The sequence below is a fragment of the Propithecus coquereli genome, unplaced genomic scaffold (assembly GCF_000956105.1).
Source record: "Propithecus coquereli isolate 6110/MARCELLA unplaced genomic scaffold, Pcoq_1.0 Scaffold85, whole genome shotgun sequence".
NCBI classification, from domain to species: domain Eukaryota; kingdom Metazoa; phylum Chordata; class Mammalia; order Primates; family Indriidae; genus Propithecus; species Propithecus coquereli.
The window spans coordinates 2,425,253-2,447,970 of NW_012154729.1; the positions used below are offsets into that span (position 1 = coordinate 2,425,253).

Sequence of the window (22,718 nt, forward strand, 5' to 3'; positions counted from 1 at the left end):
AAGAGTCTAGCTCTAGCCTGACACTACTAATACTTTTTTTTTTTAAGCCTCCAGAGTAACTAGGACTACAGGGCAAGCCTGGCTAATTGTTGAAATTTTTTTGTAGAGACAGGGGTCCTGCAATGTTGCTCAAGCTGGTCTCAAACTCCTGGCCTCCCAAATTGCTGGGGTTACAGGTGTGAGCCACCTCGCCTGGTCTCTACTAATACTTTTTAAGAGGTAGTTTTTGCTGTTCTGACTGAAATGGGTCAGAGTTGCCAAGGCTAGATTTGTACTCCACCTGACTAAGGTGGAATACATAGTAGGGTCTCCAGGCTCTGACAGCTACCCTATGGTATGAGGATAGCTGGGCTGCTAGGTCCCTGAAGTGGATCCTCAGAGGACACAGCATCACTGATACTTGAAAATAATATTCTTCTACCTAAGTTTGATGTGAGTAGAATATAACACTGGAGTCTCAGCTACCTGAGGATGCCACACTGGAGCTGCTTTTTCCACAGGACCTTTGCCCCAGAAATTTTCCAGGTAGTTTAATCCTTATAGACAATAACTCATCCTACTTTTTCCCACAAGTAAAAAACAAACAAAAAACAATCACCTGTTGAGTCTGAAAGTTGTTTTCAACATACAGTACTGTGCCTTACAGGCCCACATTCAAGATATGATTCACAAAGAACTGCATTCTAGATGCCTGCAATTAACGTTCCCCTGAGCAAAAACACAAACACTTTCAATATTTTTCATTAATTATCTCTCTTTTTCTCATCCTTATTTTGTTGAGCTAGGCAGGAAAAACTATCCGCCCCCCAACCATCAGTGAGTTAGCTTTGATTCTCGCCCCTCTGGCTAGAGAGTGCTTTGTTTCCTCCCTCCTCTGAAACCTACTACAGCCACACTTCCCGCTGTCAAAGGTGTCTTTGCTCCCTCCAGCCAGGTTTCAGACCCTCTTTAACAGAAGAGCCCTGAAGGTGGAAGAGGCTTAGTTCTCCTTCCATGCAGTGCTTGGAAAATTACTTCTTTTCCTCTCATAAACATGGCTCTACTCCCTTTTGTTTAAGACAATTCCGCTGAACACTTCCAAGCTCTTGCTGCTCACTCTTCAGCATAGGATCTGTCTCATATTTCCTTCATACTTCTCACATTCCCCAATCATGCTGTCCAGAAGAACCGTGTCCTTGCCACAGAGCTGGCCAATTCTGACTATTCTTTTTGGATACTCAGCTTCATTCCCTACAGATTTTCACTATTATTGTTAGGCATCTTTTTAACTGTTACTATGTCTCCCGAAATGGGGGCTCTAGGTGTTCCACTGATTAGACATGGTGTAAAAGAGACCTTCTTTCTCATTTCTTGCATCATATAGCCCCTCCTTTTTTCGATCCATCCCCACAATCCCTCAGAGATCAGGTCCTTGTTTTCATCATCTTCCAGTTATATGGCCAAGCTGCTTGGGACATTGAACGATCACAAGATTTCATGAATGCACGATCCCATGGACTCCAGCTGTCCACACTGCAGGCTTCCCTGGTGGGACACGGCGCATATTCCTCCCCTCCCCTTTTCCCCTCTCTCCTTCCTAATCCTCTTTTCCTTTCATTGACTTACCCCGACACCACAATTTATTACCACTTTCTTTTTTTGTCTCAGTTGGCACTTACCAGCCCTGATCAACTCTTAAGACTGGCTACTTTTTATTGCAGATCCAGGGACCCGGAGCAGCCATGCTACAGATGCTTTCTGTCAGATTTTGGAGAAGGAGCAAGCTCCATGGAATTTCCTCATTTTGCTTCCCACAAATATCCTTTTATTTCCATTTTATGCCTGATGAGACACCTTCTATGTAAGTTTGGGCTATGCTCGGGAAGCAGAAAGGACAATTGGTCATGGGAAGCCACAGATTATCCCAGGAAATGCTGATCGATCCCTTTGGTGTTTACAATTGTTAAAAGACTTACACTCGTTTAAGGCCTCCACCATCCAAAACTTATGTGCTAGGCAGCTCTGCATATCACTGTTACAATGGACCCAGCTAGACTAGGCCCAATTTCAGGGATACTCAGGTTCCTGGAAACGCCAAGTGTAGCCCTCTATTCTTCCTCCCGGATGCCAGGTTTCAAACTCCTGCAGGGAGTTGTTAGGGGCCCCAAGGACACCTGGGTGCTGGTTGGACCAACAGATGACTAGGGATTCACTAACAAGGTCCTTTTTCCCTTTCTTACACGTTTTCGCTCCCAGAGGAATAGAGATAAGCACTGGTGGGTGATTCTCAGTCCATTCCTATGGACTCCCCTTTAGGTTGCATCCTGAGTAACTGCGGAACCTTTTAATTGGATGGGATATAAAAGAAAAAGCTTACTTTCTTTTATAATACCACTTTGCCACAATATGAGTTAGGAGATGGACAGATACGGCCTGAAAATGGACTCTAAATTATAACCCTATAATGCAATTAAATTTGTTTTGTAAATGAGAACAAAAAGTCATAAATTCCTTAAGTCCAGGCTTTTATAGCTCTGTATCAGAACCCAGACCTCAGGAAAACCTGCCAGATTTTGTATATATACGTTTCTTCTTGAGACCCAGCAGGAAGAAAAGCCCGATATCATCAATGACCACCCTCCTTGGGAATATACCACCTATTACCTAGGCTCCCAAGGCCACGGGACCAAACCCAGATCAGAGCCCAAAACAGGATCTGTCTCCACCCAGAACTTAGCCCTGCATGGCTAACCAGGCGTGGAACCTCTTACCAGCCTAATCTGCCAGCCAAATTATTTTCTCTAAGGGAAGTGACAAATGGGGATGCTGGGACCATTCAAGTGCACGTCCCTTTCTCCATGACTGACCTGGCACAATGTAAGCAAAAGTTAGGTAAATTTTCTGAGGACTCTTCTCGCTTCTTAGAAGAATTCCTAACCCTGTCGTCTTTTGAATTGACGTGGGGGGATATACATGTTAGTCTATCTACCTGTTGTACCCCCAAAGAGAAATGCCACATTTGTGAGGCAGCTCAGGCCCATGCTGATGATTTAGCAGTTGGGCAGCCTGGCCAATATGCCATAAGGGCCACCGCTGTACCTAGCAAAAACCCCCAAGGAAATTATCAAAACGGACAGGACAGGTGGACTTAAGGAGGAAGGGGACCGTATGCTTCTTTGCTTTTGGGAAGGAATAAAGAAATGTATTATGAAACCTATAAATTATGACAAAAGTCAGAGAAATAACTCCAGAACCATGGGAGAACCCAGCCCTTTTCCAGGGATGCTTCATTGATGCCATCAGAAAACATACAAAATATACTCCCATGAGGGCCAAATATATATATGTGAACCCATTTATAAACCAGTCAGCCCCTGATATCCACAGAAAACTACAAAAGCTGGTCATGAAACCCCAAACCCCTACTCACCAGCTATTAGACAAGGCATTTGAGGTGTTTAATAGAGATGTAAGTGAAAAGGGAGAAAAAGCCCAACATGAGAGGCCGCTGGATTAATGACAAGCCCACCTATTAGCTATTGCTATTAATAGCAAACTGCCATCCTTTAGAAAACTCATAATGGCTGTTAAACTGGAGAAAGAGAATGTGGCCTCGAAGGATTGCTGCTTTAAGTGCAGGGAGTTGGAACACCGGAAAAAGGACTGTCCTCAAAACAAATCCCTAGGGCCCTGTCCACTATGCAAAAAAACAAGACACTGGAAGAGGGACTACCCCTCTCCCAAAGCGGGGATGAGACTCTCAGTGCCATGGTGGCCAGTTTGGACTAAAGGGGCCCAGGGACTCTAAAGGCTCCCAACACTAACTTCACTGTCATTGATGAGGAGCCTTGGGTAACCACAGAGGTGGCAGGTAAGAAAACTGATTTCTTAATTGATACAGGGGCCAGTTCTCTGTCCTGACTACTCATGCTGGACCATTGTCTGATAAGAACTGTGCTATTGCTAAGGTAGATATAATACTCAAAATTAGAAGATTCACCCTGCCTTTAAATTGTAGAATTAGGCCGGACACAGTGGCTCAAGCCTGTAATCCTAGCACTCTGGGAGGTTGAGGCAGGAGGACCGTTTGATGTCAGGAGTTCGAGACCAGCCTGAGCAAAAGCAAGACCCCCATCTCTCCTAAAAGTAGAAAAAAAGAAAAAAATTAGGGGGGCAACTAAAAAATAGAAAAAAAATTAGCCAGGTGTAGTGGTAAATGCCTGTAGTCCCACCTACTTGGGAGGCTGAGGCAGGAGGATTGATTGAGCCCAGGAGTTTGAGGTTGCTGTGAGCTAGGCTGATGCCACAGCACTCTAACCCAGGCAACAGAGCAAGGCTCTGTCTCAAATAAAAATAGAAAGAAAAGAATTAAAGATATTATGGGCCAGGTGCAGTGGCTCACACCTGTAATCCTAGCACTCCGGGAGGCTGAGGTAGGAGGACTGCTTGAGACCAGGAGTTCAGAGACCAGCCTGACAAGAGTGAGATCCCACCTCTACAAAAATATAAAAATTTGCCAGGCATGGTGGTGTGCACCTGTAGTTGTAGCTACTCAGGAGGCTAAGACGGGAGGATCGCTTGAGCCCAGAAATTTGAGGTTGCAGTGAGCTATGATGAAGCCACTGCACTCTCGCCCAGGTGACAGAATGAGACCTTGTCTCACAAAAAAAAAAAAAAAAAAAAAGGTATTATGATCTCCCATAGTTTCTTAGTGTTATCCCTGAATGACCTACTCCATTGTTTGGACAAGATTTAATGAAAGTCTTTGGGGCAACCCTGCATTTGATAATTCCAAAATTCCAAGGGCCTGTATTATTAGCTCAGGCCTCAGTCTTAGATCAAAACATCCTTGCCATGTTCCAATTGCTAGGTGACCCACAGGTCTGGGACCAAGGGATCCTTGGGAGGGCAGAAACTACTAAAACCAGTTCTAGTCTCTCTGAAATATAGATATATTTATATACAATATATAATATAATATATAATATATTCAAGAATATAATATAATATATTCAAGAATATATTCCCCAATAGATGCCAATATTCCCTCAAGCCAGAAGCTAAAAGAAGATTCCAACCTTTAATAGATAAGTTTCTACAACATGGCCTCTTGGTCCCATCGGTCCCCTTGTAATACTGCCATTCTCCCTGTTCAGAAGCCAGATGGTAGTTATCATATGGTGCAAGACCTTAAAGCAGTTAAGGAAGCCGTGATCCTAATCATTCCCACTGTTCCTAACCCCTGTACTATACTAACCCATATACCTGAAAACACCAGATGGTTCACTGTATTGGATCTTAATGATATTTTTTGTATCCACTTAATGCCTCGAATCTCAATTTTTGTTTGCTTTTGAATGGACTTCTCTGGGTTTCCCCCACACCCAACAATATACTTGGACTGTACTGCTGCAGGGCTTCCGGGACAGTCCCCATCCTTTCGGTAACATCCTTGCCCAAGACATTAGGGCAAGATAGATTCTTCAGATAAGAATACCATACAATTTCTCAACTCCTGGGGAAGAGAAGATATCAAGTCTCCCCTTCCAAGACTCAGATCTCTAATCAGTCTGTAAAATACCTGGGCTATATCTTAACTCCAGGGGAAAGAACTCTAGCCACTGAATGCAAGACTACTAGCTTAAGCTTAGAACTCCCTCAACACTAGAAGGCAGCTTAGGACTTTTCTGAGGATGGCTGGGTTTTTCAGAATTTGGATCCCTAACTTTGGGCTTACTGCAAAAACCCTTATACGAGGCTATAAAGGAGCCAAAAAGTACTCCTTTAGAATGGACTGAGGAATATCAAAAACCCTTCCAAACCATTAAGAAGCTACTGACTTCAGTTCTGGCCCTAGGCCTCCCTAACCTAGAGAAACCTTTCTCCTTGTATGTGGCAAAAACCCAAGGATAGTGTTGGGAGTACTCACTCAGAAGCTGGATGTAATTCCTGGGCTGGTGGCTTACTTTTCAAAACAACTGGACTCTGTGGCTTCTGGATGGCCAGCATGCCTGTGGGCTGTAGCAGCCACCAGCTTATTAGTCAATGAGGCTTCTAAACTAACTCTAGGATAATCTTGGTGGTCTTTACTCACACCAAGTATAGGGGGGTTTAGAAATAAACAGTCATCTGCTTAACAAAATATCAAGCTCGCCTCATAGACACACCTGAAGTAGTCCTTAAAGTATGTCAAACTTTAAACCCAGCCACCCTCATGCCTGTTCAACACTCAGCCCATTATACCCCTGCACAGAATTGATAGAACAAGCTTATTCTAGCAGACCAGACTTAAATGATGCGTCATTAGAAAACCCCAACGAATGGTTTACAGACGGAAGCAGCTACATGAAAGAGGGTATCAGGAAAGCAGGATATTCAATAGTCAACCTTCAACAAGTAATCGAGGCTGGACACCTTCCAGCTAATACTTCTGCCCAAAAACTTGAACTTATTGCCCTCACCCAAGCATTATAATTAGGAAAAGGAAAAAGAGTCAATATTTATATAGACTCTAAATATGCCTTCCTTGTTGTACATGCCCATGCAGCAATAGAAAAGGAAAGGGGATTATTAACTGCTAAGAGTTCCCCTATCAAGCATGGACCAGAGAGCCTCACACTGTTACAGGCAGTACTACAGCCCCTGGAGGTAGCAATCATACATTGTAAAAGATACCAGAAGGTGGGGACTCTATACTGGCTTGAGGAAACTCATTGGCAGACCAAGCAGCCAAAAGAACCACACTTAAGATAGAAAAGAAAATGGCCATAATTCCCCAGCCAATATTCCAGGGGCTAGGCCCCAATACACCATAAAAGAAGAGGAATGGGCAATACAACATGGATACATGAAAAGCCCTGGTAGGTGGTGGGAAAAAGATAAAAAACCCTTGATCCCTCAAAGTAGCCAATGGAAAATTCTAAAAGAACTACATGCCACTACCGACCTGGGGAGAGACACACTCATCTCTCTAGTACATTGTTCTTTTAATGGAAATGGGGTACTCCAAAACAGTTAAAGAAGTAACCAAGTTTGCCCACTATGCTTGCATAATAATCCTGGGGGAAAGATAAGGCCACCCCCACTCTTGACCCCAGTACAGAGGAGAGGCACATACCCAAGGGAAGACTAGCAAATGGGCTTTACTCAGATGCCCTCAGCTCACGGCTATAGATATTTGTTAGTAACAGATACTTTCACTGGATGGATAGAAACTTTCCCTACCAGAACGGAAAAGGCCCAGGAGGTAGCAAAGACCCTACTTAAGGAGATTATCCCTCGATTTGGATTGCCCCATCACTTCAGAGTAGTAATGGACCTTCTTTTGTAGCTAAAATAACCCAGGGAATTTCTACAGCATTAGGGATATCATATCATCTCCACGCCTCCTCGAGGCCCCAATCTTCAGGAACCATAGAAAAAGTTAACCATTTAATAAAACAGACTTTAGCCAAATTATGTCAAGAAACCTCTGAACCATGGACAAAACTACTTCCTATAGCATTACGCAGAACGAGAATCTTTCCTAAAGACTCTCTACGAGTCAGCCCATTTGAAATGACTGATGGAAGGCCCTTTCTGACTTCTGATATTTTGTTTGACTCAGAAGTTCAAAATTTAATAAAATATATCATTAACCTAGGACAGGTACAGCAAGCCTTAGTGGACTATGGAAATAAAATACTCCTCACCCCTGACAAGACCCCACATCAGCTAATGGTCAAACGTGGAGATCTAGTCCTTCTAAAGACCTGGAAGGAGGGATCCCCTCACTGACCTACTTCAACCTAAATGGAAAGGTCTCCATCAGGTGCTCTTGAGCACTACTGCAGTTAAACCACAAGGAAGCAACAGCAGGGTGCATCTGCCTAGGATAAAACTTGTTTCTCCCAAGTCTTCAGAGGACTCTGTGCCATCAACTGAGGATCCAGAATATATCTGTGAACTGTGGAAGATCTGAAATTCCTCTTCAGGAAAAAACAATCCCTTGGACCGGAACCAGGAAAGTATATGCTGCCTCAACACCAGGTAGCTCTTTACTTGGGGATCTTGTATTTACTAATCTTCCTCATTAGGGCAAGACTAAAACTTACATGTAATCTATCAGTTACACCCATAACCAACTGCTTTCATCATGGGGCCAATGCTTCTTTCCATTCTAAGCCTAATAACAACAGTCAGGAGTGAAGGGGAGGATAATAGTTTGGTCAGTGTCTCCCCGATAACAGCCACTGAGGGAGACTTCACAGATTGCTGGGTCTGTCAGTGGCTACAAACCGGCTCAAACTGCTTAAATCCAAGATGGCTAATGGTTTAACCAACTGGTGACCTTTAGCTTCTTTCTACCTGTTACCATAACATTTCCATAGGGAAACCTCCCATTCGCATGATGCACCTAATACCAGGACAGTTCCGGATTGACCATATCCACTAAAAGAGGGTGTTACTCTCTAAATATAGGAATTGCCTGCCCAATTACCAGAAAACCACACCCCTTCTCATGGAATATTCCCCGCCTTCATTATGTTCACCCATACAATATGGGAGCCCTGATCTCCGGGGGCACTCCCTTCCCAAGTGTGTACTTTCCGCTTTCCTAACTTCAGTGCTCTCGCTTTTCTTCTGAGTCACCCGTAAATTCTTTTATGCCACGAAGTCAAGAATCTGGATAGTGGGTAGGGTATTGAGATTTCCTATTTACCCAGCCCTCTGGCAACACTTGGACATTATCAATAGGTTGTTTGAAGATTCCACATTTCTTAGGAGACATGGTTGTCATAAGCCACCAGAGTGAGGTTACCTTTCTAGATCTTTCTAGTCAAACCTTGAGTTACCAAATTCTGACTTGGAATCATTCTAGATGCACCCAGGTATATCCCAACACCACTATTTTTAGCAATGAAGGTAACTTTTGCTTTTAACTCTGTTGTAGAGGTCCAAAGAAGAGGTTATTTTTCTCTCATATGCTATGTATCTAATGCCTAAGAGGTTGGGCTACTGAGTTTGGGTGGCCCCTTTTTTCCTGATTACTACTTCCAAACTATTTCTCCTTCAAAAACATTTCAAGTTCATATCATCTGGCTAATCACCCTCTCCTATCTTTCCTGCTATCATTTACCAACCTCCTGGCCACGCTTTTTCAGAAATTATAAAGCTGTTTGTCCTAGGTTTTCCTCCCATCCCTTCTTTTCTACATTCTGTGTGACTTCAACATCCTTGTAGGTGACCGATGCAAGACCAACACTTGGCCTCTTAGACCTCTGATCTTTTTATCTCCAACAACTTGTTCCTCTATTCCATCTTAACCACTCCAGTAGTAAGACTCTGAACCTTTCTTCCGGCTAACTTAACTGTATTCTCACTTGCCTAATTAAGATTTCTAATCTATTAACCCCAACATTAAAAAAAAATCTATTAGCCTGCTTCTGCCATCATATGATTGTTTTCCAACTCACCCAACTTAGATTCCCTGATCAATCTTGTCATCACTCTTTTGCAAACATTTTCCACTCTTATCTCAAAGTCTGTCTTCTTTCTTGCTTGGATTGAACTTGAACTTCCTCACTGTTTGCATACAAACAGCAAACACTGCTGAAGAAAAGTCATACAACAGGCAGTTAATGGGAAACAAAAAAAAACACCCCAAACTCTGTAAAATAATTTAAAGAGGTTTATTCTGAGCCCATATTAGTGACCATGGCCTGGAGATCCACAAATCCAAGAAGCCTTGAGTAGGTGGTCCCAAGGCGGCCAGGTTGGGTTACAGTTTGGTTTTATACATTTTAGGGAGACAGGAATTGCAGGTAACACCAAAAATCAATACATGGAAGGTATAAATTGGGGGTCTGCTAATCAGAGAGTAAGGCACAATATACCCACTGGAAGTGATCTGTTAAGCAAATTGATGGCCTACAGGTATGACTTCACTTTTGCCTTGCATGGCCTCTGGTCCAGTTTGCAATTAGTCTAAACTCCAAAAGGGAGCGGGGTATAAGGCATGTCCGACCTCCCTGACCTCCCTTCCTTTATGGCTGAGAACTCAGTTTTAAGGTTTTTCTGGAGTCCCCTTGGCCAACAGGGGTCCATTCAGTTGTTGGATGGTTGGGACGCAAGGGGAGGTCAAGATTTTATTTTTAGTTTAAAACGCTGACTGGTTTTAATTCATGACCTTAGTCCTCCCAGGGCACTCAACATTGGCTAGCGATACTATTCCATTCTCTGGATTAACCATTCATACCTTCACTTCTCTTCAAATCTCTCACATCCCTTGTCTTCATTTTCAGCTGGTGACCTTGCCTCATACATGAGAAAATAGAAACCATCTTCAAGAACTCTTCAACTTTAGGCTGTCAAATCTGTGCTCATTTTCTCTTGCAACCATTTTCCATGGAAGACTATCCTATCAGAAGTAAATTCCGGCACTTGTACTCTGGATCACGCTTCTCTCCTCAAGGACTCGATTCTTTCTGTCATCTCCTTTCTCATGGATCACCAGATTCTACTGGACATTCTGATGAAAGATTCAGAATATTAAGCCTTTTAAAAACTCCCATTACTAGGCATCTACCCAAAGGAAAAAAAGACATTCTATAAAAAGAGACATCTGTACTAGAATGTTTATAGCAGCACAATTCACAATTGCAAAGATGTGGAAATAACCCAAGTGCCCATCAATATGAGTGGATTAATAAAATGTGGTATATGTATACCATGGAGTTCTACTCAGCCAAAAAACAATGGTGAACTAGCATCTCTTGTATTATCTTGGATAGAGCTGGAGCCCATTCTACTAAGTGAAGTATCATAAGAATGGAAAAACAAGCACCACATGTACTCACCATCAAATTGCTATTAATTGATCAACACTTATGCGTACATATAGTAGTAACATTCGTCGGGTGTCAGGCAGGTGGGAGGGGGAGAAGGGGATGGGTACAGTCATACCTAATGGGTGCGGTGTCCACCATCTGAGGGATTGACATGCTTGAAGCTCTGACTTGGGTGCTTGAAACTCTGACTTGGGTGGGGCAAAGGCAATATATGTAACCTAAACATTTGTACTCCTGTAATATGCTGAAATAAAAAAAAAAAGACTAGCTGTTACAAATCAAAAAAAAAAAAAACAAACAAAAAATACCTCTCATTTCCCTATAAAATTTTATGGGAGAAAAAAAAGAGAGAGACGCGCACCTGTAATCCCAGCTGTAGTCTCAGCTACTTGGGAGGCTGAGGTGGGGAGGATACTTGAGCCCAGGGGTTTAGTCCAGCCTTGGCAACGTAGCGAGACCCCACACTCCCTTAAAAAAAAAAAAGAAAGACTTGGTGTTTTATTTGTGTTACATTCATCCAGTATTTAAAAAGTTATCTTTTTTGTTGAAATAGTTATTGGAGTTTTTGAAAAAAATCCTTAAAATCCCACAGTATTGATACCTAAACCTTTGGAAAGAGTGGAAAGATATTTCCATGTGAAGCCAAAACTAAAAAAAATAAAAAGAATTGATCTAATTATTTTGTCAGAAAACTTTTCCATAACTTTTTTTTACCACTTGGATAACTGCCTTCCTTTCCCTTTCTGAAGTTCTTAATGTTATTAACATAAGCTTACATTTTTGGTTTTCATTTTTCTGTTTTGCATAGGATTGGTTGTGAATTTAAGTGTGTCACCTCAAACAGAGCAGAATAAATTATATTTCAAGTGATGTCAAAGACTGAGAAGCCAAAAACCTTAAGAAATGTTTATTTCCCTTAAGCCATTTCTGGAAATTCATTTTAAAGAAATAAATGTGGAGTTTATTTTTTTGTAAAGATATTTATTGCTTCATTAATGGTGAAAAAATTGAAAATCTAAGTCTCCAACAATAAGGAACTATTAATAGTTAAGTAACTTATGATATGTCCATGTCATGAAATATTGCATGCTCATAAAAATCATGTCTTGACATTTAAGAATATGACACTGTCCACAATACAGCACTAAATAAAAAGACAAATAGAAAAAAATGGAGAACCATATTAAAGAAAGATCTCAGTTCTATAAAGAACATATATAAAGAAGTATGTGGATATATGTATATTTTAAAATATATACACACACAAAAACACTCCTGGGTTTAAGGGATCCTCCAGCCTCAGCCTCCTGAGTAGCTGGCAGCCTCCAAAGTAGCTGGGACTAAACCACTGTGCCTGGGCTGAAATAATAAGTTAATATACACCAAAATATTTGTAGTAGTTCCTGCTGGATGGTGGCACACAGGTGATTTTTATTTTCTTCTCTGTGTTTTTCTGTATTCCCCAAGATTTCTATAGAAAATACATATGATTTTATAACCATAAATATTTTTCTTCTTAAATTAGTGTAAGAAATTGGGGAATCAGTTGACTTATCAGAATTCCAAGTCTGTTTTTTAATTTTGCATATCCCAAAGCTCCATTTTATCAGCTCATCCAGAGTACATCAATGTTAGATAACCATTTAAAGTAATTTCAGAAGAGAAAGTTAGGTTATTAAACAGGTGAAATAAATGCTCAGTGCATTCTATACTATTGATTAAATCCTCTTGGAAGAATAAATGATAGACAACATTTTTTAGTGAAACAGAACAAAACTATAGAGCTATTAAGTGTTAGGATTTAGGAATTCAAGCATGGATCTGTCTATTCTGGAACCTCTTTCCACCTATCATCACTATAAATGACTGTAGCACATTAAGTTAGAATGAAGTGTTGGATTTTAGGTAGTTTCAAACTTACAGCAAGTCAGCAGATGGGCCATTCTAAGAAACTACAAATGTCCAGCCTTGGGAAAGAATCTGAGACCTGGGCAGTGAGTTTTAGAGCTATGACAGTATTAATAATAGCATGTATATACTGCTTTACAGTTTAGAAAACATTTTGATGTATTTTACCTTATTCGATTCTCTTCACAACCTGTGAAGTAAGTAGGATCTCCAGTCTTGTCTTGCTCTAGAGGCCAGAGGTTCTCAAACTTTAGCATGCATCAGAATCACAGGGAAGGCTTGGTTCTGTGCCTCACGCCCAGAGTTTTCTGAGTCTGTAGGTCTGGGGTGGGGCCTGAAAATTTGCTTTTCTAACTTGTTCCTAGGATGCTGGTCCTGGAACACCTCTTAGCCATTTTTTATGGTCTTTGTGAAAGAGCAGGTTGTATCACCTTTTTATGGGCAGATACAACCCAAGGCTGAGTTAATTTTGCTGTTTTAGCACCTCCACACCACTCTGTTCATGCTTTCACAGCACTTATCCCAACGTAATGACAGTATTTGGTGGGTTAACATATCTGTCTTCTGCCGTTCAAAAAACTCCACTTTCACTTAGTGTATCTTCATCCTCATTGCTTAGCACAGTATCAGGTTCACCATAGTTGGCAGTACGTAAGTTATCTGTTGAAATGAATGATTAATTTCAATCCAACCAAACAGGAGAGGGAACTACACCAAATGAAAATACAATGTCCAGTTATATTGCTACATTAGGTTGAATCCAAAGAACTTAGTATTTGATAGTTTCAAAGTACTGAGCAGAAAAACTCAGGACTTCTGTGGAACATATCCAATAAAAATCTAAAAATATTAATTTCTCATAGTCTTGCTATTCGTTTTTTGTTCAACAAATATTTGACGCATACCTGCAAGGCACTACTCAGTACTAAGAGTCCTGGAGCTTACAAAGGTGAGTAAGCAAGCTTTGCTCCCTGCTAAAGAAATTAATAGTCAAAAGTGGTATGTGACTAGTCACCACGGGCAAGAATCGGTGAAAATATAAAGGTGCATTGGCGTATCACTTAAGTCCAACGGCTTCTAGCTCATTCTTTCAACAGTTTGTTTCCATTTTTATTATAAAACATTTATTATAAAGGGGGATCTGTAATCTTGGGGGACCCTTGATAGGTCACTAATTCTCTGTGTGCGAAAGCCACGTCTGTAAAAGTGGGATATTAATCTCACGTTGCAAGATTTGTTTACAGTGTCTGGCACATGGTAAGGGCTAAAACATGTACAGTTTTACAATAATATTCAAAGTTAGAAACTGTACTCTATTGTACTCGCTTTCAAAAGGCAAACAGTCTAAAACCGTTTTTGGAAAAACAGGTTGTACAGTATATGTCGTACACTTCCTGTGATGGACCGGTGGACTGACATGCCCACTCATGCACAGCAGTAACAGTCCACCTTTCTACGCATTATGCACGGTAAATGACAAAAAACTCACTTTAAAAGGCCAAACAGAAAAAATATCAGCCTTATGGCTCTTCAGTAGTAAGCCTCATCTCTCTGCAGACCAAGCATTACTAAGATAATATTTGAACGAGGAAGAGATAATTCTAGCATTAAAAGCATTTTCAAAAAATGGCGGGACTACACCTAGGTTTACAGAAGTAGGTGGTTTAAAGTGGGGGAAGGGGAAAAAAAAAAAAAAAAAAAAAGCCTTGACCCCGACGTGATTCGAACACGCAGCCTTCTGATCTGGAGTCAGACGCGCTACCGTTGCGCCACGAGGTCCTGCTGGGCTGTGGCTCGTGCAGTTTCTTAGGACTCGGATAACACGGGGGTTTCTTCGAGGAGCATGCCGCCTTTTCTTCCTTTCACCCCCTGCCCTTTCACCAGTATCTGTAGTAGCTGGAGACCGTTCTTTCAGTGCCCAAACTTTCCTGACAGTCGACCCCCTACCGAAGTCGGAACGTAAGGAGCTGAGGCGGGAGAACGGACTTTTCCGTTTAGTAGGGTCCTCAGGGTCAAAGGAAACGGGTCCTTCCTGTCTAGCAAGCGATTTCCGTTCTTACCCGCCCTGCCCCCGCCCCGTTAGGCGCGGAGACTCCGCCCTCTCTCTCCCCTCCCCCACGGGTTCTGCGCTCTGAGTTCTTGACCTCGAGTTGTCGGGCGGGGCGCCACTGCGCACGCGCAGGCGTTTGCCAGCTGGCGCCTGGGGGCAAGTGTTGGGGCTTCTCAGGTCGTTTTCTTTATCCCTTCCCTCCTCTTCTGCCAACAAAATAAAGCACTTTCTCTGGGGGTGGCTTTCATTTCTTATTAAACACGTAGCTTAAAAGTAACCATTTTGAGAAGACATGGTTGGGCACTTAAGAGACAGGTTTTAGCGTATTATATTTGACAGGACCACCGTGCAAGTAAGTGCAACGGAGGACGTTAGTGGATCAGTAAAAGGTCATCACCTCCCCGTCGGGGAATTGAACCCCGGTCTCCCGCGTGACAGGCGGGGATACTAACCACTATACTAACGAGGAGCCGTTGTTTTTGTGTTTCCTAGATGTGCCTTCAAGGATACTGAGGCCCCTCTGGGGCTCGTCCGCTTTCCCTCTGCCGAGGTGTAGAAACCTCATTTTTGGAACCGCTGCTGGGCTTGTTATCCTCTCTGGGCGCCTTGGACTCTTTTTCGTTAACGGAGAGAAGAAAAGGTTTAGAATAAATGAAGCAAACACACGTTAAATTTAACGTTCATAAATTGGATGAAAATAGTTTCCCAGGGCTCTTTACGCTTTCCAAATGATTTAGGTCGCTGGCGTGAGTATTTTTGTTTTTGTTTTTAAATCGTGAATGAATATGAGTTGCAGCAGAGCGTTACCCTCACGAATGTATATTTTCATTCTGAACTTGAAGTTCAAGGATATCGTCTGGTTGCCAGATGTCTGGGACAATCAGGGTTGTCCCACAGTCTCGTGCCTGTTCAAACAATTTCTAAGCTTTCGTAACACAAAAGCGCTCTCGCATTTGACCAGCTGTGGTCAAATGAAATTTTATCACCTGATTTTTGCTGGGTTGCGTTCTCTCCTGAGGCGCCTACAGTTTATTTGAAAGTGACAGAAATAAATACGTACGTGCTTAAATAATAATACGTTTAAATAACCCAGAACAAGGACGTGCCAATGATGAACCCTAGGGTTTAGGAAAGTGTACTAATAGGATAGTGCGTATCATCCTAAGCCTTTTCATAAACAGGATCAAGCCTCTGGGACTGGGGGGCAGGGGGGGGAGCCTCACCTGTAAATTTTTGACTTTGTTTTTAAATAGCATATATATACCCACAGATCAACTGATATGTTTGAAAGGGTTTCATTACAGAACTTAAGGAATCCCTTGTTTGTAGTGTGCTATGAATGAATGTACTTTTATAGATCATAGATCACGTGGTATTTTTCACCTGATGTAAGGGATATTTGTTTAATGCAGATTGTAAACAAATGGCAATTTCTGAGGCCTGTTTTGTTTTTTTTTTTTACTGTTAAATACACCAAAGCCTCAAAAAACCTGTTGTTGTCCTGGGGCCTCTTTCCACTCTGACCCTCCAATAACTCTTGTGAGGTTCAGAGGGCACTGTGATAACTATGATGATGTCCTTTAACTGGTAAGATTTAAGGGACTTGCCCCAGGTCTCTCTGTTGGTAGAGTTGCAGGGCAGTGGGAACCCAGGTGTCCTGAATCGTGTTTGCCCCCTGTTCCACGCTCTGGGAGAAGCAGCTTAATCTTTGTCCCTCCAGTAGAGACAACATTCTCTCCACTGAAGCTCTGGTCAAGCTAAGCCAGTGTTCACATACACGTGTTGCCCCTGCTCCCTTTTTTCTTCCCTGGGGAAACTAAGAAGCAGCCTGAGTCAGCGGAGATCAGGGAGCAGGGAACTCAGCAAGCACCTGCTGTCCACCTTCCTAAAATGGAAAGGAAAAGAGAGCGCAATTATCCTGAACATGGTAAGGGAGCTCAGAGATTCCTCGCTGTCGGCATCGGAAGAAAGTAAAGGTTAAAATCTGCCTGGCGGTCTAGAGGACACAGATCTCTCTTTGGAGGTAAATGGCATGATGGCATTCAGTGTTATTGAAAGTTCCAAATCTTGCTCTGCCTAAAGAACTATATCGCTTATCACATCTTGTAAAATGATTCACTTTCATTTCATTTGCTCAACATCCCTGTGAGGTCAAGCGGGCAAGTATTTTCTGTTTTCCAGGAGGATAAAGAGAATCTTGTGCAAGGTCACACAGATAGCAAGTGGTTAAAGGCCAGAATTGCCCAACTTCTGACTGTAAATCCTGTTTAATTTTCACCCTGCTGCACAGTTTCATACGTATACACACACACACACACACACACACACACACACACAAATAAATATATGCTATGGAGAGAAAAACTTTATAAATGGTATCAACATGTGTCACACTTGTTCCTGTATTTGTTCCTATATTTGTTCCTATATTTGCTAATCTCTAATTATTTAGCAGTCACTGTAGTTATTCATTCACTTTTTTAAAAAATTGCAACGGGGTCTCCCTATGTTGCCCAGACTGTTCTCAAACTCCTGAGCTTGAGTCATCCTCCTGCCTCAGCCTCCCAAGTAGCTGGGATTACAGATGCGAGCCATGGCACCTGTCTTCATTGACTTATTGAACCTAAAATGTACTAGACATTGTTTTAGATGCATAAGGAGGTTTAGTGGATAAATTTTGTTCTTGTAGAACTTTTATTCTCACAAAAGAAAGACAATAAACAATGAATATAATAAATAAATAGATGAGTATGTTAGGCAGTGATAAGAGCAGAAATAGAGGCAAGGCATGGTGGTTCATGCTTGCAATCCTAGCACTCTGGGAGGCCGAGGCAGGAGGATAGCCTAAGGTCAGGAGTTTGAGACCCTGCATCTACCAAAAGTAGAAAAAAAATAGAAAAAAAAGATTAGCTGGGCATAGTGCCATGTGCCTACAGTCCCAGCTATTGGGAAGGCTGAGGCAGGAAGATCACTTGAGCACAGGAGTTGGAGGTTGCACTGAGCTGTGATGATACCATTGCACTCTAGCCAGACTAGCGGAACTCTGTCTCAACAGTAAATTATTGTTAACTATGGTCACCCTACTGTCACCCTAGTGCTGTTGAACACTAGAACTTATTCCTTCTAGCGGTGTGTTTGTAACTATTAGCTGGCCTCTCTTCGTCACCAGCTCCCCCACCCCCAACCCTTTCCCAGCCTCTGGTAATCATCATTCTACTCTCTTCTTCCGTGGGAACTGCAGGATTGTGAACAAAGTAGTGATATGGTCTGACTTATGTTTTGAAGGGTCTTTGGCTATTGGGTTGAGAGTAGATTGTAGGGGGCAAGAGCAGAAGCAAGGAGACCTGTGAAGTCTATTGCAATAATCCACGAAGGAGATGATAGTGGTTCAGGCCAGAGTGGGAATTGGTAGAGAAGGTAAAAGGTGCTGATAGATTTTGAAGGTTAAGCCCACAGAATTTCCCAATAGAGCGAATGTGAAATATGAGAGAAAAAGAGGAGTCAAAGATGCCTCCAAAATTTTTGGCCTGAGCAACTGGTAGGATGCAGTTGCCATCACTGAGGTGCAAAAGAGTGACAATGCACCACTTCAGAGGGCACCCTTCACATCCATAGTTCCTGCGAAGGGCACGACTGGGGAGGAAGCAGGGCGCCACCCAGAGACCACACTGCGGATGGCACTCCTTGGAATTGTGCACCATGGCAGCCTACCATGTGGAGCAGTGGTCTGCGGGGATGATCAGCAATTCAGTTTTGGGTGTTAAGGTTGAGACATGGAGGAGTCAATTGAATATAATGGTTGAGTACTCATCGTGTAGGTCAAACACAGTATTGGGTTCTGGAGATACAGCGATGAAAAAAGACTGACCTTTGATCTTGAGGAGCTTTCATTTTAGTGAAAGCTAATAATAGAATAACAAATCACTAGTACAAGAATAACAAAACAAAATGTAGAAGTGAAACCGTGACAGTTACTAAGAAGATGGAGAAGCTTCAGTTGCGGAAAGAGCTTCCTAGCTAGGTGGAACTGGATGTGCAAAGGTTATAGGACCAGAGGAAACCTGGTGAGCAGAGCGTGTGTAAGAAGGCTGAAGTGTAAGAAGCACAGAGAAAGTAAGGAGATGGGGCCCAACAGGCTGATGGGAGTAGGACAAAGCAGGGTCTAGGCTGTGTTGAGAACTTTTGGGGAGCCTCTTATTCCTTCCTTCTTCTCTATCCCCACCTACCTCCCTAGCTATTTGCTATTGTTACAGTTTATTGAGGTATAATTTGCATACCAGTAAAATTCACTCTTTTTAGGCATACCATTCTATGAATTTTGACCATAATCAAGATATAGACTATATCCATCCTCCCATCACTTTCATCACAAAGTTCCGTTATGTCCCTTTGGGGTCAATACCCTCCCTCCATCCCCAGGCAAACAGTGGTCTGATTTCCATTTCCAGAATGTCATATGAATAGAATCATGCAGTATGGAACCTTTTGAATATGGCTTCTGTCACTTAGCACAATGCTTTTGAGAGTCATCCATGATGTTGCTAGTTTTTTTTTTTTTTAAATTGCTGATTAGTATTCCATTGTATGGATGTTTATTTGTTTATCCACATACCAGTTGATGGACATTTGGGTTGTTTCCAGTTTTTGATGATTATAAATACAGCTGTTATAAACCTAAGTGTATAGGTTTTTCTGTGGACATATGTCTTCATTTCTCTTGGGTCAATACCTAGGAATGGGGTTGCTGGGTCTTAGGGTAAACATATGTTTATCTTTGTAAGAAATTGCTACACTTTTCCTACCTGGCTATAACATTTTGCTTTCTCACTAAAAATACATGAGAATTCTTGTTGTTTAACATCTTTGCTAGGAGTTGCAGTCAGATGTGCTACCATTGCACCAAGAGGTCCTTTTGCTAGGACTTGGTATTGTAAGGTTTTTTGATTTGAGCCATTATTTAAAATAGGTGTACAGTGGGCTCTTATTATGGTTTTAATATGCCTTTCCCTGAGGATTAATAATGTTGAACATCTTTTCATGGACTTATTTATGCATCCAAATCTTTTGCCCATTTTAATTGGGTTGTTTTCTTCTTATTGAGCTTTGAAAGTTCTTTATATATTGATTACCAGGGATTTTGTTTTGTTTTTGTTTTTGGGTTCTGTTCTGTTTTGTGTTTTAGAGACTGGGTTGTGCTAGGTTGCCCAGGCTGGAGTGCAGTGGCTTTTCACAGGTGCTATCCCACTACTGATCAGTACCAGAGTTTTGACCTGCTCTATTTCCCACCTGGGCCGGTTCACCCCTTCTTATGCAACCTGATGGTCCCCTGATGCCTGGAGGTAACCATATTGATGCTGAACTCTGTGCAGACACCTGGCATACAGCACTGCATCCCAGAACTCCTGGACTCAAGCAATCCTCTCGCCTCAGCCTCATGAGTAGCTGGGACAACAGGCATGTACCACTGTGCCTGGCTCATCACTAGGTTTTTAAAAATTTTTTTTGTAGAGATGGGGTCTTGCTATTTTGCACAGGCTAGTCTCTAACTCCTGGCTTCAAGTGATCTTCCTGCCTTGGCCTCCCAAAGTGCTAGGATCACAGGCATGGGCCACTGCGCCCAGCCCCAGGTTCTTTATTAGATATGTTTTTTTGCAAACATTTTCTCCTAAGCTGAGTCCTGTCTTTTCAGGCTCTTGCAGGACTTTTGTTTTTATTTTAGGAATAATGGGAAACTATGAAAAGGTTTTAAATAGAGTTTAGGAGACTTGGTTTTTCTTTCTTGTGTTTCTTCCTTTTTTTTTCCCCTCTATTATTCTCACATCCTCAACTCAACCTTTGAAGAGAATGTAAACGAGAACTTTGACCAGCTCACTATGAAACTTTTCTTCTTCCCTTCCTTCTTCCCCCATAATTGAAGAGCCTACCCAAATTGTACTTGGGTAGTTTTTGGATTCTGTAATCATTCATTGACAGAAACATTATTTATATTTATTAAACCCCAAATTTTCCAAACAGTTATGGGAACTTGCCCTCCATAAACAATAAAATTCAAAGGTGAATATTTATGATTTGGGCTTGGAGGACAGACTAGAGGGTTACATGTTTAGATTATTAAGAGGGGGGAAAAAACTGTTGAGGATGCTCATACTTCATTATTGCTCAGCCTAATTTATTTAAACAATAATCTAAAGTTAAAACTGAGAGGCAAAATCTGTCCCCCTCCAGTTCAATCAGCACTTCGGTCTTTTCTTTCCCTCTTCATTTAAAAAAATAAATCTTTATTGATTTATCCTTTGTGCCAGGCATAGGGCTAGGCAATGGGGACAGAAAATGAGGAAGACTCATTTCCTGCCCTCAAGGAACTCAAATTTCTTGGGGGAGGTGGACCCTCTAACTGGTAGAATACTATTTGGTAAGTGCTATAGATGAGGCAGAGTTTATAGTGCTTTACATAATATCAACCATTGTCAAAATACAAAATTACAAGTTTAGCTTAAAGATCTTAATTGGCTTTTATTTGCCATTCTAAAATCAGGCAATAGCTCTTTCCATAAAAATATAATAGAATGAGAGTTCCAATGACCTGAGCAGAGGAGGTTGGCTTTATAGGCAGAAAAGGGCTGAGGAAAGCAGAAACAGAGAACAAAAAGTGGATTGGTTGTTTAAAGTTACTTTCTTTGTAAAGGTTAAAGCAGAAGGGACTTCTTTATCATTCTGGCTAAAATTGGCTTTTTTTGGGGTATTTGGCTATCATCATTCACTCTCCTGGTTTCTTGGAAGCTCAGAAAAACAACTTAGTTTTGGCTTGGTGATGTGGAACTTTAGTATGAGTGACTCCATTTTGGTTTGGTCTTTTGGGCCTAGTGCAGGAGCTCTGTCCAAACCAATGGCTTCCTATAATTTTTGTTAAACACAATTTAATCCTTATTTAAATCCCATGAGTTTAGTATAATGGTTCTCTCCCTTTTACAATGAAGACACTGAGGCGGAGGAAGGTTAAAGCCACAAAGGTAGAAACTGATGGAAGCATGTGCAAAATACTATGGAATCACAGAGAAGGAGGGACTGGAGAGGTTGAAGAAGACCTGCTTTTTAGATGGGCCCTAAAGAAGGATGAAGAACTTTGAAAGAGAAAGTAGGAAACGTTTCCCAGCACTCAGGGAAGAGGGAGACACTAACGTAAAGGCTCAGAGCTTATGAAAGAGCATGTGGGGGTTTGGGAAACAGCAAGTAGCAATGGGGACCTGCTGCTTCCAGGACTAGAGTGGCGAGAGGTAGGAAAGTCTTTACCTTTCATTGTAGTGCACGGGGGAGAGTTAAAAATCATAGACTTTGAGGAGCTGGCAGAAACCTTACACATCTTTTTGACCCTTTTATTATACAGATAAGGAGACTGAGGCCCAGAGGGCTCCAGTGATTTAACTAGATTCTTGTGGCCAGAACATCAACACTCTTTCCTTTATCTGTAGCTGTAATGTAAAGGAATCTGCGGGCTCAGGGGGTAGGTGTCCACTGGAGGCTTCCAGGGCCTCAGATCTTGCCATCACTTTCCTTATGGCTATCTGCCCGGGCTGGTCTAAGTTTACTGGCCCCAAGCCAGTGGGAGATCAGTGACCTCTCTGTTCCTGACATTTTTCCTGCCTCATTGACCACCTGCTGACCTGTCTGGCCTTAAGGCAAACACTAACCCCAGTGGGAGGAACAGAGGGTTCTAGTGACCCACACTCTGCCTTGGCCTTTTGGGGGTAAGTACTCAGTCTGCTGGAAAGGACAAATTCATCTGCCTGTTAAAGTTTTTACTTCTTTTCTTTGGTCTTGTTTCCTCTGCTAAACTCAAAGCAACAGAAAATCTCTTGCTTCAAATGTGTGACTCAGGTTTGGCATTCAAGTTGGTGCTATCTTTGGAAAAAAGATGCCTGTAGCAATTTTTATTCTCTTACCTGTGATTAACA

The 22,718-nt window shown here is 42.0% G+C and overlaps 2 non-coding genes across 2 annotated transcripts; both read right to left on the minus strand.

Annotated features, from left to right (window-relative positions):
• Positions 1-14,423: 14,423 nt before the first annotated feature.
• TRNAW-CCA lies at positions 14,424-14,495 on the minus strand. The gene has a single exon. It is a non-coding gene; the product is annotated as a tRNA-Trp (tRNA).
• Positions 14,496-15,163: 668 nt separating this feature from the next.
• Positions 15,164-15,235, minus strand: TRNAD-GUC. The gene has a single exon. It is a non-coding gene; the product is annotated as a tRNA-Asp (tRNA).
• Positions 15,236-22,718: the final 7,483 nt, after the last annotated feature.